The following is a 14,746-nucleotide window of genomic DNA, read 5'->3' as shown; positions in this document are numbered from 1 at the left end:
GCAAAATTACTTTCGGAGGCATTGGAGCATAAACATTTGAAGCCTACTGGTGTAGGTGACTTGGGTGGTTTGGGCTCAACAGGCCCCACCTTCCTTGCCTTGGACTGTGTGTGTGTTTGGGTGGCTGAGGTTGCTGGTCCCCTTGCTGTACCAGACAGGTGAAGGGAATGCGTGAAGTTGCCCAGGCATAAAAATGACAGTAGTACAAGTACATTGATCAATGGCAGCCAACACTAGGCATGAGTGCCTCAGGGACAGTGGCAATAAATCAGAATGCAAATGTGGGCCAGTTCCTCAGCTCAAAAGCTAATCCTCCTCCTGCGGCACCGGCACTCCGGGTCTAGTTCCAGTTGGGGCGCCGGGAGGTTGCTCCTCTTCCAGTCCAGCTCTCTGCTGTGGCTCGCCGCAACGCGCCAGCCATAGCGGCCACTTGAGGGGTGAGCCAACAGAAAAAGGAAGACCTTTCTCTCTGTCTCTCTCTCTCTCACTGTCTAACTCTGCCTGTCAAAAATTAATTAATTAATTAATTTAAAAAAAAATGCAAATGCTCTGTTTGAAGAGGTCCACTGACCCTTAAGGCTTGGATGGCCCAAAGTTCTGATCTGTTGCCAGATGCTAGAATTGTGTCCATTTATGAGAACTTTTTCTAGTTTTTAAGTGTTAAAAATAAGGTAGTTTTAAATGCTTTGCGGACCAAAACAAAGCATATCTCCCTGTCTTTTTCTTTCTTTCTTCCATCACATTTGTATCCCCACCCTGTTCTTTTTCCTTTTCTGTAGCTCCCTGGGTAGCCAATGTCAAACTAAAATTTATGCATTTTTAGTATGCATGTAATAATTTTATGGTCCTTTTCATTACTTGTTTCTAAATTTAGAAACAATAAAACAAAACTACAAAAATATGGTTGAATTTTACAGGAAAATAATCATCACATGTTTTTGTGCATTGGCTTAAAAATTCACCATTCTTTTACTATAATTATTTTCTATGTGTGAAACATCAGTTTGTATGATATCATGTAAACTTAATCATCTGAAATAATTTTTTGAGTAAAATAAATTATGAGAGGTATCTTCTTATATTAACTCATTCCATAGATGGAAATCAAGGTTCATTGAGGTTGAATTATTTACTAAGGTTGCAGCACCAAGTTTTTAATTATAATGCTAGGTAAGGCAATCACTGTTCAAGACAGATTTGCCAAAGCGAGTTAGAGGGCCCCTGGAATGTCCAGTTATGTTTGAATATATTTTTCCTGTATTTTTGTTTGCCATATATGACAACTCTACTATAAGGGTATTTTTTTGGCTTTATGTACCTGCCCAAGTCCAGTTGGCTAAAAGTAAAGAATTGAAAAGAACTTTCCAGAGTCTAAATATGATCAGAGTCGGTGAACTCAGGGGGCTTCCATAGCCTTGGCAGCTCATGACAAGAGCCTAGGGTGATTACTGAGGCCATAAACAAGAGTGTCCATTTGTTAAGTCAACAACAAGAGTCACTGTGCACTTACTCCTCATGTAGGATCTCTGTCCTTAGTGTGCTGTACATTGTGCTTTAATGCTATAACTAGTACTCAAACAGTATTTTTTACTTTATGTTTCTGTGTGGGAGCAAACTGTTGAAATATTTACTTAATGTATGCTAAACTGATCTTCTGTATATAAAGAGAAACGAAAATGAATCTTGATGTGAATGGAAGGGGAGAGGGAGTGGGAAAGGGGAGGGTTGCGGGTGGGAGGGACGTTATGGGGGGTAAGCCATTGTAATCCATAAGCTGTACTTTGGAAATTTATATTCATTAAATAAAAGTTAAAAATCAAAAAAGAACTTTCAGTAGACTAGACATCGACAAATTATTTATATTATGAATATATTTTAATAGATGTTCCTCACCCCTTTCCTCATGCTTCTCCATTCTTAAAGGCTTCAAAGTGCAGCAGAGCCAGACTGAACAGAACATGGTGAAATTCATTCACAGTGTTTTAATTTCACTTTTATCTATTCTTATCTGTATTAATCATTTGCATCATTATCAGGATTGTAGCAAGACAAGCTGTTTGCATTCTGCTTCAGTTGATTTACAAAGCTCTGCTTGGGCAGCAGCAGAAGGCATCCTGATCCCTAATCTAAATTCTCTAATTGTCCTCTGTAAAGTGTTTTTGCGTTTTTGAATCAGTTTGGAAAATCGGTGTGTGAGTCTTGTTAACTAAGCAGCTAGGAAAGCCAAGTCTTTTCAGGTGGGTTCATTGTCAAGGTGAACCTCGGAGATCTGTTCCAAATTCATGTGGAATTTACATCTTGTTCTTGGCAAGGCACCAGGGAAAACAAGCTCATCTGTAAGCTCAGGGGGCCCTAGGAAGGCAATGGGAGACAGTATTAGGTGAGGAGTGGGGGAGAACTAAGGCAACATCCTCCCCAGCGTTCTCAGTACCCACCAAGGAACAGCTGAAGTGGTGCTGAGCTGACTTGGGTTCCAAGTTCTTTTCTTTTTCCAATGTTAATCTCACTTGCCATGTCATCCTTCTAATTTTTATCCTTCCCCTTCCTCCTTTTTTGGAGAAGATCACTTGTTCACTCCATGTGTCTCCAGGAGATATCCCTGCAGTTATTGTAGGCAACAGTGATAGGGAAAGGAGGGTGGGAAGGGGATTTCACAAGTTAGTCATTCAGCCAGAGTTCTGTGATAATTTTATCTTTAGTATACTTGATTCTGACTACAGGATTTGGAAGCAAATGTCTTCCCTTTTTTTTTTTAAAAAAAGCATTATTTTTAAGCTCAAGTTTGATTTGAGCCTATGTGGAGTTTCTTCCTCACAAGACTCAAGAGTGTACCATAATCATTTCCTATGGTGTTTAAAAGTCGAAATTATGTGTGAAAAGGCCAATTCCAGGCAAAATTCAGAGCATGGAAAATAACCAAGTTTGTTGTTGTTGTTGTTTTATATTCTCATTGTATTTACCTATTCTTCCGGCACTTGTTTGACCCCAAATATCAGAGCCTGATATCCTGATATTATGTTCTGTTTTCTCACCAGGTCACCTTTTTCAGTTCTTTACCTCTTGCTTCTGTGTGTCTACTCATTTGTTCATTCAGTTATTTATTAGTTCATTTTCCAAGTAAATATTGAATGTCTGTAGTGCACCAGGTTATTCCAAGCACTGGGATATAGTAGCAAATAAAACAAATTTTGTCCCCCTGTGTGTGGGAGATGGGAGACAATGTGTAGGTATATAATGTCATTGCATGAGTATATGATATATTAAATAATGCCCATGGACGAGCATATGATGAACAAGTGGGTAATGTGAATGACTGAGTATAGCATGTATAAGTACATAAAAATAGATGTGAATGAGAGAAAAATGCCATTAAGAAGGGTCAATCAAGATAAGAAGAGAGAAGCTTTATTAGTGCAGTGGTCAGGAAAGGCCTTAATGATAAAGTGATAGTTGAGCAGCAACCTACTTGAAGCGAAGTATCAAGCTAGTTTGATATGTGGGGGTGGGGAGTTCTGGGCAGAGGGAAAAGCAAGATCTAACATTTTGATGTTGGAACAGCAAGAAAACCATGGAGGTGTGAAATAATGTCCAAGGGGTAGCCTGGGGTGGATCGCGTAAGGCCCTGTGAGGACTTTGGGATTTCGTTGACATGAAGGAAGATTATGTGAGGGTTTTAGATGAAGAAAAGTAGCAATATGAAATTGATATTGTGAAATAAGACACTGAGATCTCACACGCAGAGATCTTTCATTTAGTTTTTTTTTTTTTTTTTTTTTTTTTTTTTTTGCCAAAGTGTCTTGGCATTCCATGCCTAAAATACTCTCATGGGCTCTTCAGCCAGATTCAAATGCCTTAAGGGCTGATTCTGAGGCCAGAGTGCTGTTTAGGACATCTGCCATTCTATGAGTCTGCTGTGTATCCTGCTTCCCATGTTGGATTGCAAAACATCAAGTTGTATGCTGTAAATATATGTGTACAATTAAAAAAGAAATTATGTTGAAAATAATTTCCTTTTCTAGTATTTGTATTGAAAGCTAAAAGTCATTGTGCTAAAAGTAAAAATAAATACAAGTTACTTCAGAGCTTTTTTAAAAAATTATTTTAATTTTTATTTTTAAACAGATTCAATGTGATTTGTAGATACATTTCTAAGAACATAATGATATTCTCTTCCATACTTCCCCTACCCTCCTTCCTTCTCCCTTTCTTTTTTTTTGTTTTTGAGATTTACATTACAGTAAAAGGGCTTAATACTTCACTGAATAAAAAGTCTAGCAAATAAAAAGCAAAAAGACCCTAATTTAGTGGGAATATAGACAATGGCTGTAAACAATAACTGAATGGAAAAATGACCATTTCACCATGTACAATAAATTTTAAAGGAACCACAGATCATTAAAACTGTAGTAGCGTAACATTTCCATTGGTTTGACAAAGGTATAAAACAAAGTTTTACAAAACTATATTTGTAGCAATACTGATACACACAGACATTCCTTTTTTCTTTCCTTTACATTTATTTTTTTTTAATTTTAGCTCCCATATATAAGGGAAAATATGCAGTGTTTCTCTTTCTGGGTTCAGCTTATTTTGCTCAACATGATGTCCTCCAATTGCGTCCATTTTGCTGCAAATGGTAGAATTTCATTCTTTTTAATAGCTGAATAATAGTCTACTGTGTATATATATATCACATTTTCTTTATCCATTCACCTCATGAGGGATATTTTTGCTGAGTCCAATTTTTGGCTATTGTGAACAGTGCTACTATAAACATGGTGGTGCAGGTATATCTTTGATACATTGTGTTCAAGTCTTTGGGGGTGTATACCCAGTAGTAGGATTGCTGGATCATATGGCAAATCTATTTCTAGTTTTTAAAGAAATCTCCACCCTATTTCCCACAGTGTCTGCACTAATTTACAATCCCACCAACAGTATGTAAGTGTTTCCCTTTCTCCACATCCTTGCCAGCATTTGTTACTCTCTGTGTTTTGTATTTTTGCTTTGAGATTTTCTTATTTGTTAGCGTACAGTTGTTCATAGGAGTTTCTTACAATCCTTTGTGTTTCTGTGGTTGTAATTTCTTATTTTTCATCTTTAATTTTGTTTATTTGAGTATTTTTTTCCTTTGTTAGTCTGACTACAAATTTATCTTGTTTATCTTTTCATAAAACCAGACTTTTGCTATGTTGATCTTTTGCATTTTTTTCAGTTTCTGTTTCATTTATTTCTTCCCTATACCTACCATTTCTTGCTTCCTAGTAATTTGGGTTTTGGTTTGTTCTTACTTTTCGAAGTCCTTGAGGTGCATCATTAGATTGTTTATTTGAAATCTTCTGTTTTTTAAATGTGTACACTCATTGCTATAGACTTCCCTCCTTTATTGCTTTTGCTGTATCCTACAGATTTTGAGATTTTTTTTCATTTTCATTTGTTTTAAGAAATTTTTTTTATTTTAAAAAATTTCTTCAATAGCCCATTGGTCGTTCAGTATCATGTTGTTCATTTTCATATGCTTGTAAAATTTCTATTGTTCTTGTTGATTTCTAGTTTTATTCCTTTGTGGTCTGACGACATACATGGGAAGATTTCAGTTTTAAAAGGAAGGAAGGAAGGAGGAAGATTGAGGGAAGGAAGTACTGTTATCTTCTTAGAATTGTACCTATGAAATACATGAAATCTATCCTCTTTATATTAATAAAAAGATTTCATTTTTAAAACTTTACTAATATTTGATTTGTGGCATAATATATGGTCTATCCTAGAATATGTTACATGTGCTGATGAGGAGACTGTGTATTCTGTTACTGTTGAATGAAATGTTTTGTAAATGTCTTTTAGTCCATTTGTTCTATAGTGTGGTTCAGTTCAGATGCATCTTCGCTGATTTTCTGTTTCATTGATCAGTCCATTGATGACAGCAGGGTATTGAAGTCCCCCACCAGTATTGAATTGTTGTCTATTTTTCTTTAGGCCTAACAATGTTTGCTTTATATATTTGCTTGATTTTGTATTGGGTCCATACATAGCTTAACCATTATGTATTTTTGTTTAATTGGTCCTCTTAACAGTATATAATTTCCTTCTTTGTTTCCTTTTACAGTTCTTATTTACAATCTCTTTTATATGATATGAATGTAGATACTCTGACTCACTTTTTTTTTCCCCTTTGTGTGGTGTATGTTCTTCCAAGTCTTCACTTTCTATCTATTTATATCTTATTTGTGAAGTGAGTTTCTTGCAGGCAGCATATAGTTGTTTTTTTTTCTTTATCCTTCAATCAACCTATATTCATTGAAAGAATAATTTAGTAGAATTACTTTTAAGGTTAACAGTATAGATAAAAACTAACTCCTGTCATTTGTTGGTTGCTTGCTGACTTTTCTGTATTTCTATGCTTCTTTCTGCCCCTATTACTACTATTTATCTTGTGTTTTAGGAGGCTTTCATTATTAAAAGGTTGGGATTTCTTCTCTTTGTCTTTTTGTGTGTTTTCTGTTGGTTAATTTGTTTTGTTTTGTGTTTTTATGATGGTTGTTATGAATCTCTTACTTCTAATGTATGAATCCTTTTAGGATTTCTTGCAGGGCTAGTCTGGCCATGATGCATTCTGTTACTTTTTGTTTCTCTGTGAAATGATTTTATTTATCCATCACTTCTGTTTTTTATTTTTTTATATATTATTTATTTATTTCAAAGACACAGTTACAGAGAGGCAGAGGCAGAGAGAGAGTTTGTTAACTCACCCAAATGGCCACAACAGCCAAAGTCAGGAGCTAGAAGCTTCTTCCAGGTCCCCCACATAGGTGAGGGGGCCCAAGGACTTGGAACATCTTCTACTACTTTCCCAGGCCATAACAGAGAGCTGGATCAGAAGTAGAGCAGCTGGCACTTGAACTGATGCCCACATGTGATGCTGGCACTGCAGGCAGCAGCTTTACCCACTACTCCACAGCACTGGCTCTTTCTCCATCACTTCTAAAGGATAACTTTGCTGAATATAAGGTTCTTGATTGGAAGATTTTTTTCTTTCAACACTTTGAATATATCATCTCACTCTTCTATTGCGTTTCTGTTGAGAAGTTTAATGCTAGTCTAATGGGTTTTGCTTTATACATAACTTTATTTTTTTTTCTCATGGTCTTTCATATTCTCTCCTTGTCCTTAACTTTTGACAATTCGACTATAACATGCTTTGCACAGTCTTATTTTGTTGGGTTTGGATAGTGTCCTTTGAGCTTCCTCTATCTGGATGTCAATACCTTTTTCAAGATTTGTGAAGTTTTCAACTATTATTTCTTTTATTAAGTTCTCAATTCCTTTTTCTTTTTCTTATCCCTAGTATCCCTTTTATATGAGTATTTGTTCACGTAATGGTATCCTATATATCACATAGACTTTATTCACTCTTTAAAATTCTTTTCTCATTACTTTTGTCTGACTGAGTCATTTCAAAAATCTTGTCCTCAAGTAAAGAAATGCTTTCTTTTGCTTGGTCTATGCTGTTGCTAAAGCTCTCAATTATATTTTTTCTATTTCATTGATTGAATTTTTCAGCCTCAAAAATTCTGAAGATTTTTTTAGAAATTAATTTTTTCTAGTTGTTAAATTTCTCATTCATACTATGCATCATTTTTCTCATTTCTTTGAATTATCTATCAGTATTCTCTTGTATCTCATTGAGTTTCCCTAAGATTATTATTTTGGATTATTCCCCAGGTGTTTCATGGATTCCCTTGAAACTGGGATCTACTTACAGAGGAATATAGTGTCCTTTTAGAGTTGTCATACTGCCTTACTTCATGTTTTCTGAGTCCCTAAGTTGACATCTGCACATTTGTTGTAGCAGTTCCTTCTTTATGAAACACTTTTTATTGGAAAAGACTTTTTTGGATGGAATGTAGGATGCCATTTGAATATTTGTTTTGGCTTTATTTCTAGGTGGTCCCAGATGAATGATCTTTGAATGATTTCTTTAGCTACAATGTCATCAGTGTGTAAGAGTGCCACAGTGGTTTAGTTTTCCTCAGTTCTTGGAGGTAGTAGTATGACTTTGAAGTGGATGTGGGCTTCCCAAGGTATCTTTAGACCCTAGAGCTGGGTGTGAATCTCACTTGAGTATGTGATGGCAGTATCCATGGTGTGGTACTGTGCAACACAGAAGGGGTTGTCCTTCTGTCCTCCCAGGCAAACCTGAGCAATGCTGGAGCTTGAGGTACCAACAACTATGGCCGTGGGTCCGTGTGATGTGTATTGGCATTACATGGTTCTGCTAGGTGGGTGTGGATTGTGTTAAGACTTGTAGCACTGAAAGCCCCAGCATTAGCATTTCAGAATGTGCAGGGGTCCTTCCCCAGTCCTGTGAGTTGAATTCTGGTTTTTCTGGGGATTTTGCACTGACAGGTCTGAGCCTGGGGCAGAAACTGCAGGTGGGGCCTTCTCTAGGTCCTGCAGGTTGGGTTCTTGTAACTCTGAGGCATATAATACTTATAGTCACAGTCGTGGAACTGCAAGGCAGGAAGGATACAATGTCCAGTTCATATAGTTTATGCTAGGAATTGTACACTGGCAGTCATGGGCCCGTAGCAGTGGAATGGGGATAGAGCCTTTCCCACATCCACAGGGTAAGCACGGTATTCCTAAACTTACAGAACTAGCAGTTGCAGTACCAGAGCTTCAGGATGAAGTAGAGATCTTACCCAGATCTCATATTTCACATGAATATCCTGCTGGAGACTGTGCACTGGCCAGTCCAGATCTGCAGCAGTGGAATGCAAATACGGTCCTCTCCATGGGTAGAACTCATGTGACCCTATGAGATAGAGCTCCAACAGTCCCTGTCCCAGAGTTTCAGGACTTGATGAGTACCTTACCCATGTATCAGGTTGATTATAGGATATGCTGGGGATTGTGGACTAACAGGTGGTAAGCCTTGATCAACAGAATGCAATATAGGGCCTTTCCACGGCCCCAAAGGTGAGCACAGGTGTCTCTAGGACTTATGGAGCTAACAATCATAGACCTGGTACTGCAGGATGAAATGGGGTTCTTACCCAGTTCCCTCGAGGTAAACTAAGGTGACCCTGTGGAATATGATTCTAGCAGTCACAGTACTAGAACTTCAGGTTCAGAAGGAAACAATCCAGGTCCCACACTGTGGTTGCACATTATACTGGTGACTGTCCACTAGTAGATGCAGGATTGGAGCAGAGGAATGCAATATGGCTTTCTCCAAACCCTGGGGTGGGAGAGTAGGGGACAGAATTGTTCTTGGGAGCTATAGAACTACCAACTACCAGTCCCAGTCCCAGTCCCAGTCCCAGAGTTATGGGATACAGCGTGGTCCTTACCGAGGTCTCATCAATTGAGTGCAGGTTATGCAGGAGAGTGTGGACTGGCAGCCACCAGTCTGAAGCAGAGGAATGCACATAAGTCTACAGGTTGTTTGTGGCTTAGTTCAGGGATTGTAGCCACCAATACCCACGGTCATCCCAGACTGCAGGACACAGAAGGGGGACTGCCTCTGGTTCTCACAGTGCATGCAAAGGAGATGCTGAGGCTTGTTTCCTGGCACCCAGCACCTGTAACGAGAGACGCAGAAGTGGACTTCCTCAGGTCTGTTCCTCTGTCTTTGCATATTGGCTGCTGCTTCTGCTGAGTCCCAGTAAACAGAGGGAGATGCCCTGGAGCATGCAGAGGCAGCAAACATGGCTTCAGGGATAGCAATACTGGTACTGCAGAATGCAGAGGGGCCTGATCTCTGCCCCGAGACTCCCTTTGATTCTGGGAGAAGGGATGCTTATTGCTCCCTAAAACAAATGGAGTTTAGCAGTGGCTGTGCCCTAGCAACTCGGATCTTTTAGAGGCAGTGGCAGAGGCAATGTGGGTTCATCTTTTGAGCAAAGCAGTCACTCAGACCTCAGTCAGCTTTCAAGACTGGATCTAAAGCCAACGAGAACTGTGGGGTGCTCTTGTAGTTGGGACTGCCGGTCTGTGGTGGTAGCAGGGCTTGCGGAACTTTCCATTTAAGTTTCCCTGGCCAGGGATCTTGGGGAGAAGCTGTGATGTGCTTCGTTCCTCTCACTCGTCCATCTTTTTGGGTCTTCGGGCTGTTTAAAGTTCTCTTTACTTCTTTACTGAAGATTTTCCTCTCAGTTTTCTGGAAACTCCACCCTTCCTTTGTTGTTCTGTTTTTCCTCTGTGGCAGAGGCCAGGGCAGGACCTCTCCATCTTACAAAAAGTTTTGAAGACCCTTCTTATGCATGAGTTTCAAAACTTCTTTCACCAAATAAACATCTTTTAAACCTTTTCAGGTGGCCTAGGGATTCTAATTTGATTTAACTGGGAAGTTTAGATATATAACTGGAAGAGGTCTTTTAAATCTGGCCTACCAACTCTGGGTTCTGCCCACATGGGTCTTCTATTCTAATATCTCTCATTTATTTTTCTTTCTTGTTTTAAAGTAAATGCTTCAAATACATCACCTGTATCCAACCAGGAAAACAAAGCCAGTTACCAGTAAGTCACTTAGGGAATTTGGTGTAAATATGAAAAACTTAAATTCACATCCCCAAAATGGGGGCACCTTAAAAAAATGGTGAGGGCAAGAATTGCCAAATTCCACCAAGATTTTCAGATGAAAATAAAAAGGTAGTGTGCCCAGTTTCTTGTGCATCATTCTCTGAAGGCTGTGTGTTTGCAGATGAGAGTTATTGTTAGACTTGATGGAAGAAGTGATCAATATCATAATATTTTTCATATCTTTGACCAGCTATAAATGGTGGTTTACTGGGAGAAGTCAGAGAAAATGGGATTTGAATGGGATTAGCAGAGTGCAAAATAGAAATGGAAGGTTAGATAATAGACAATACAAGAAACTAGTCAAAAAGACCAATAGATCTGCATGTTATGCATTGAGTAATGGGGAGGAACCTAAGATTCAAACCTAAGAGCTGGGGTTTATTAATGGAAGTAGAATGTAAGGAATAGTAAAGGTGTGGGGAGGAAGACTGGGACCAAGCACCTTAAATGCATTGCTGTTCCACAGTTTCTAATGGATTTTATCAAGTCTCTAATAATAGAAAAATCTGCTGTTGGATTGGTTAGTAGTGATTTTTCTATGCTTTACTTAGCTCATCCTTCTTCATGCAGTATTCTCTGAAGTCTACTATATAGAGTTCATGGCGTTTCAAGGAGGTTTTTTTTTTTTTCAACCTGCAAAAGCCCAAATAAAGGACAGTAGATTTTATGAAGTTCAGATAGGCGTTAGAAGGAGGATGTGTGTTTCAAAACAGAAGGAAAGTTGGCTGAAACGCTAAGGGGTGTTCTCCTAGTGTGGATTGTCTGTAACTACTAATTCGCAGTTTTAGCAATTCTAATGTAAACAAATTATAGTTCTAAGTAGGACGAAAACAGCAAGCCTGTGCAAGCATTAGAATGGGAAATTTGGTTTCAAGATGAAGACATTAAAACATTTAAACATGAGTGCTTTTGATGCTGTTGTGGAAAACTAAACAAAATCTCAAAATCCAAACTACTGGCGGCTCTCTAAATCTTTTTATTGACACAGTAGAATGTAGATCTGTGTTCAGTCTAGATCCAGTTGTTGCAGAATCAGCCAGAAAAACTCGGCTTTCTTCTTTCACCTCTTCGAGTGCTCGTTTCAGTGGTCTTACCTAGTCAAGATCATGGCAGGTTCCATTTGGATTTCTTATTTCATGAAAGCTCCCTTGGAGCTCTTTTTCCAACAAGCTGCCTCTAGTATATTTTTGGTTTAATTTGAGGCCTTTGTTAAGGCATAGAAAAGTGATTATTAAACCCTATGATATATGTTGAGCAATAGGAGAATTTATTAAGTATTAATAATAGTGGCTGACTTTCCAAGGTGGAAAAGGGAAAGAAAAGGAGGGAGTTCATTTTGAAATAATAGAATCCTTGGCCGGCGCTGTGGCTCATTTGGCTAATCCTATGCCTGCGGCACTGGCACCCTGGGTTCTTGTCTAGTTGAGGTGCTGGATTCTGTCCTGGTTGCTCCTCTTCCAGTCCAGCTCTCTGCTGTGGCCTGAGAAGGCAGTGGATGATGGCCCAAGTGCTTGGGCCCTACACCCACATGGGAGACCAGGAGGAAGCCCCTGGCTTTGGATCAGCGCAGCAGGCCAGCCTTAGCGGCCATCTGAGGGGTGAACCAACGGAAAAGGAGGACCTTTCTCTCTGTCTGTCTCTCTCTCTCACTGTCTAACTCTCCCCGTAAAAAAAAAAAAAAAGAAATAATAGAATCTTATTTGTTGAATGTGTTTAAAAAATGTAGTTGTAACTGAGTACCAAAGGGGAAACCTGTTGAAGTGAAATGGACACTATGAGAAACAGTGACTTGATCGGCCCTTGTACTGACTGTTGTACTGATGTACAACTTAATACTTGATCCCTTTTAGTATTTTTTCTTTGTTTTGTTCTAGTACTATTGGTTGAACTCTGTAATTAACACACAATTATTCTTAGGTGTTTAAATTTTAACTGAAAAGTGATCCCTTTTAAATATAAGAGTGGGAATAAGAGAGGGAGGAGATGTACAATTTGGGACATGCTCAATCTGACTTGCCCCAAATGGTGGAGTTAGAATCGTGCCATGGGATCCCTATACAATCCCATCAAGGTGGCATGTACCAATGCCATCTCACTAGTCCAAGTGATCAATTTCAGTTAACAATTGATCCCACTGATAGGTCTAAGAGTCAAAGGGATCACACAAACAAGACTAGTGTCTGCTAATACTAACTGATAGAATCAAAAAGGGAGAGAATGATCCATCATGGGAAGCGGGATACACAGCAGACTCATAGAATGGCAGATGTCCTAAACAGCACTTTGGCCTCAGAATCAGCCCTTAAGGCATTCGGATCTGGCTGAAGAGCCCATGAGAGTATTTTAGGCATGGAAAGTCAAGACACTCTGGAAAAAAGAAAGAAGACCTAAATGAAAGATCTCTGTGAGTGAGATCCCAGTGGAAAGAACGGGGCCATCAAAGAAGGAGGTACCTTTCTCTGAAGGGAGGAGAGAACTTCCACTTTGACTATGACCTTGTCTAAATATGATAAGAGTCGGTGAACTCAAAAGGCTTCCATAGCCTTGGAAACTCATGACTGGAGCCTAGGGAGATTACTGATTCCATAAACAAGAGAGTCAATTTGTTAAGTCAACAACAGGAGTCACTGAGTACTTACTCCCCATGTAGGATCTCTGTCCTTAATGTGCTGTACATTGTGATTTAATGCTATAACGAGTACTCAAACAGTATATTTCACTTTGTGTTTCTATGTGGGTGCAAACTGTTGAAATCTTTACTTAATATATACTAAACTGATCTTCTGTATATAAGAGAAATGAAAATGAATCTTGATGTGAATGGAAGGGGAGAGGGAGTGGGAAAGGGGAGTGTTGCGGGTGGGAGGGAAGTTATGGGGGGGGGGACCATTGTAATCCATAAGCTGTACTTTGGAAATTTATATTCATTAAATAAAAGTTAAAAAAAAGAAAAAATGTAGTTGTAATTCTTTTCAATATGCAATTGTATTTGCATCTAAATATTTAAAAAGTACTCCTTTAGGAATTTCACTAATTAGTAGTCAGCAATGGTTTGCAATTTTGAATTATTGCCATCATTAATATGGGAAGTATCATTATGTTCCTAAATCTATATAGATGAAATACATGATATTTATGTAGCTTAACTAAAATTTTAAAAAAGGAAATTCCTGATGATTATTTCTGTGATGTCCTTTTCCTCTTTTATTTATTTATTTATTTATTTTTTCTTAGTTGGACCAATTGTGTGTTAATTTTATTTTTTCAAAAAAAAAAAAAGCTCTTCCTGTCACTTATCTTCTGTATTTTTTGTTTCAATTTTGTTTATTCTTCTCTAATTTTAATTATTTATTTCCTCATACTAATTTTGTGTTTGTTATTTCTCTAGGTCCTTGAGATGCACTGAGAGCTCATTTATTTGATGCCTTTCCAATTTCTTGAAGTAGGAACCAGTTGCTATAAAGTTCCCTCAACACTGTGTTTACTGTATCTGATAAATTTTAAAATGTTGTATTGTCATCTTCATTCAATCTCAGGAATTGTTTTTTTATTTCCCTTTTGATTTCTTGCATGATACACTGTTCATTCAGGCGTGTGTTTTTCAGTCTCCTTGTATTTGCATATTTTCCAGAGATTCTTGAGTTGTTAATTTCCAGCTTTATTCTACTCTGGTCATAAAAGGCACATAGTATGATTTAAATTTTTTTGGATTTGCTAAGACTAGCTTTATGGCCTAGCATATGGTTCTTCTTAGATAAAATTTCATGCACTGATGAAAAGACTCTGTATTCTGCAACTGTGTGGGGTGAAAAGTTCTGTAAATATCAGTTAGGTCCATTTGGTCCAGATATTTGATTAGCTCTGTTGATTCTTTATGGATTTTCTCTCTTGTTGATCTGTTAATTGATGAAAGTGGGGTGTTGTAGTCCCCCATTATTTTTGTTTTGGTCTTGGTCTCCCTTTGGATCCACTAACATTTGTTTTAAATAGTCAGGCTCCCAGGCAATTGGTGCATATATGTTTAATATAGCCGCATCTTCTTGTTGAATTGATCCCTAAATCATTGCATAGTGCCCTTCTTTGTCTCTTTTAAACAGTTTTTATGTTAAAGTATATTAAATATTAAATATTAAAATGGGTATATCTGTTGGTTCTTGCTTTC

General features: G+C 38.1%; 1 long non-coding RNA gene across 2 annotated transcripts in view; it reads left to right on the top strand.

The window, feature by feature from the left end:
- LOC138849056 (uncharacterized) overlaps positions 1-14,746 on the top strand; it is a 108,865-nt gene that overhangs the window by 18,869 nt on the left and 75,250 nt on the right. The window lies entirely within an intron of this gene.

This window comes from Oryctolagus cuniculus, chromosome 3 (genome assembly GCF_964237555.1).
Source record: "Oryctolagus cuniculus chromosome 3, mOryCun1.1, whole genome shotgun sequence".
NCBI lineage: Eukaryota > Metazoa > Chordata > Mammalia > Lagomorpha > Leporidae > Oryctolagus > Oryctolagus cuniculus.
The sequence above is the reverse complement of the archived record's forward strand: the minus strand, read 5'-3'. Positions and strand labels throughout refer to the sequence as shown.